We start from the raw sequence: 3,900 nt of genomic DNA on the forward strand, positions 1-3,900 counted from the left end.
TTTTTTACTGAGTGTCTCAGCTCTCATGGCAACTCCTTGAAGCATGTAATAGTATCTTACCTACTTTTCATCAAAGAGAAAATAGAATCTGGAGGGAGCTGTCACTTACCCAACTTCTTACAGCTACTAAGGAGCTCAGTGGGAATTTGAGTCAAAATCTGATTCCGGAACTTAAACATTCAGTTTTAACTCACACAGTATACCAACTCCCAGCTACCATGTTCTGTAAAAAACAAAATAAAATACCTTTTCGTTTTGAAATAATTTCAGACTTATAAAAAAGTGACAAGGGATGCCGTAAAAATTTTTGCCCGTGGAGCCCCTAAATGTTATCATTTTGCTGTGTTTTCGCTGTAATTTTGTCTACTTGTCTCTTTATAAACAGACACATATGTACATTTTTCTGAATCTTTAGAGATTAAGTTATAGACATCAAGCTTTGTGAACTAAGAGAGAATTAAACCCTAAGACAGGCTAAGCCCTAAAGTCTTAAGAGAATCAAGCCCTGAAGTCCTAAGGTATGTAGTGAATTGACTTCTTTTCATGTACAGTGCTACTTGTTACACGCCATCCTTAGGAAAACAGAAAAAATAGTTGTTCAAATCATTTTCTGTAGAGCTGCATTTTCTCCAGAATTCCAGTCAAGAAGGCCTGTCCTAAATATTCAGGTTTTTTCCCCCTAACAGAGGATATTTTCTTGTATTACCATTACAGTCACCAAAGCCAGGAAATTTTCATACAGTACTATTATGGAACCTCCAGACCTTATTCACATTTAACCAATTGTTCCACTAATGTCCTTTTTGGGAAAAGACTGTTTTTCGCTGTCCAAGGTGGCATCCACCATCACCATTTCACTTCATTGTCATGTCGTCTTTATTGTGGACCATATGCCCAGACTGTCTTTCTTAACCTTTACATTAAAAAAAGTTTAAGCCATTTTCCTGGTGGAATTCTCCTTAATTTGGGTTTATCTGCTGTTTTACAATTAGAGTCAGGTCAAGTGTTTGGGGAGATACCACAGAAGAGTGTTCATCATTTTCCATCATTGAGGAGAGTTGATGTATCTTGTTACTTTGTTAACTTTGATCACTTGGTAAAGGTAGTATTCTTCATGTGTTTATACTGTGAAGTTACTTTTTGTCTTTGTAATTATTAATACACTTAGGATCCCTTCTTGGCCTTTTGCATAAGATCAAGTGTAATAATACCTAGTGGGAAGATATTTTCAGATTGTGTAAATATTCTCATTTTCATAAACTTTTCATGCACTGGACTTTTGCCTGAAACAAGACTCTTCTTTTGATCAGACATGGTGGTTTTTTTAAATTCCACTTGTTGGTGTCTTTCATAGAAGGAAAAAAACTTTGGTTTTACTCCCTCTTCACTTTTTTTTAATGAATATGGATTCTTACTGTGTCACTAGTTTGTCACTATCATTGTCTTTCCATATTCTGCTTATTCCAGCTTTGTGCAGTGGTGGTCCCTTGAGCCTGGCACCTGGGTCCTTGGGGCTTGTTGCCGCCCCCCACCCTCCTTTTGCGTGCTTCCTTACTTTCTGGCACAAGATGTTCTAGGCTCACCTTGTACTAAGTCTTGGAAAGGAGAAGAGGTATTTTTAGATAAATGATGCTAGAATATGAGGGTAGTCATATGAAAATTAGTAAAATTTGATTTCTACCCCACACTATATACCAAAATCAACTTCAAATAGGTCAGGGATGGGAATGAACCGAACTCATGGTTTGGGTGAGATGGACCATGACCCCTGGATCTGGTGGTGGGCACCTGATCTAGTCCTGGACAAACACAATCACAGACCCATAACCACCCCTACCCCTACCTTGCACCCACAATGAAAATGGGCACGTGTGAAACTAATGAAAGTCCTGCCTAGGATGTTTCCTAGAAAAAAATTCTGTATTTTTTCTTGGGATGCTAAGATGGTAGGACACAATCTTGGTGCAATTAAGGGCTCTTAGACACCATTTGTAGGCAGCCTACCTAATATGAAGCCATGTTGAGAAAAGCAGAGCTTTGTGAAAGCTCTAACATCCTCTAGAAATCTGGATTCAGCTTTACCAAAACTCTTTACATAAGTCAGGTATTTCCCTTTTATTAAATCAGTTCTATCTGGTTTCTGAAAAATACAAAAAAAAAAAATGGCGAATACATGTCATTTTGCTAAAACGTATAGGATGTACAATAGAAAGAATGACTCCTGTACATTCATCGGTATCCACTGGTGTTTCTCATCAGTTGTAACGGATGAACCACACAGGTGCTAGATATTGGAGCTGACGGGAGGAGGACTGGTAGGCAGCACATGGCAACTGTGTACACTCTCCACACAATTTTGTTGTGAACCTAAAAGTATTCTTGTAAAGTCTTTTTAAGATAATTAAATCATAGAAAAATATGGAATATTGCTTCATACCATACATACTAGCATACATTAAAATTGGCATATGTTGCAAGGTATGACGACACATTTGTTGTCACCACTAAGAGGAAATAGACCTTCTCGGTGTTGCTGGAGGGATTCCAGATCTGGAGGGGAATCTGGCAATAACTAACAAAACTAGATATGCATTTACATGTGGCTCAGCAACCCCATTTCTAGAAACTGACTCTGAAGACAAGTCTTCAACAAGATGAAAATACACATGCATGCCCCTTGTAGCAGAGTCTGTATTTAAAACAATTTACATGCACACATGTAAGGAAGTGATTAAATGAACTTGGTATAGCCTCATCTAAAGAGCAGTAGGAAGCTGTGAGAGAGAACAAGGAAAACCTTTATGAACTGATGTGGTATGAATTCCAGGAAAAATTGCAGATTTTAAACTGCAAAATACAAAAATGTATGCTATATTTGGTGTAAGAAGTACAAATAAAAAAAATGCCTGGCATCATTTCATTTGGCCAAAAAGAGTTTCAGAAACGATAAAAAAGGAAGGTAATAAGTTTGGTCATCATCACAAAGTAGGTGTAAATGGAACCAAAGCGACAGGAAAATGGAATTTCATGAAAGGGTGAGAGGAGGGAGAGTCACCCTTGCTGAGTATATATTTCTGTCACACACATATATTTTTACTTTTAGAATGGCTACATTTCACATATTTAAAAAAAAACTAAATAACTAGACAAGATGGGGAATACAAACAAAACCAAATGAGGCTGTTTTGAGTAACACAACCAGCCAGGAGAGGAAAAATATAACTCAAATAACTCTTTAATATAGTACTGGATTATATAAACTCAAGCTAAAGATAAAAGAAACTATAAACAATTATTGAATTTAATTGGTAGGGTCTCCCCGCTAAGGTGGCAAAAATAAATTATTTAACATATCCTAGGATTAATCAAGTTTGTAAATATACTATGGGTAATGGCCCCCAGATTCCTGTCAGAGAAGGGAGTTAAAAAATGTAGACAAGGGATGGGCCTCCCTGGTGGTGCAGGCAGTTGAGTGCCACGCTGTGAAGCTGTCCGCGGCCTCTGCAGTGACGGTTCAATCCCCGCCGGCAGCAGAGATGCCCACATGGTGAGGCAGACCTCTCCTGTCTCACCTGCTGCTCCCCTCAGCAGTGTATTTCAGTCAGGCTGCCTGTTCTGTTCTGTTCTGCTCCCCACTCTGTCTCTGGTGAATCCTCTCACCCTTCCACACATCTGGCCTGTACCCTAGTTCTTATATAAATAAATAAATCTTTAAAAAAAAAAGTAGACAAGGGAAAGGCTGGAGTGAACTCTGGTGTTTAACCAGGATCAGAGCCATCGATTTTAAAGTATTTTATAAAGATAAAACAGAAGCGTGTGTAAGTATGAAAGAGGTTTTTTTCTTTTCTAGAATGAATGCTGAGTGGTCACAGAAACAACAAACATACAAAATGCTCAGGT

Source organism: Talpa europaea (assembly GCF_964194135.1).
Source record: "Talpa europaea genome assembly, chromosome: 2".
NCBI classification, from domain to species: domain Eukaryota; kingdom Metazoa; phylum Chordata; class Mammalia; order Eulipotyphla; family Talpidae; genus Talpa; species Talpa europaea.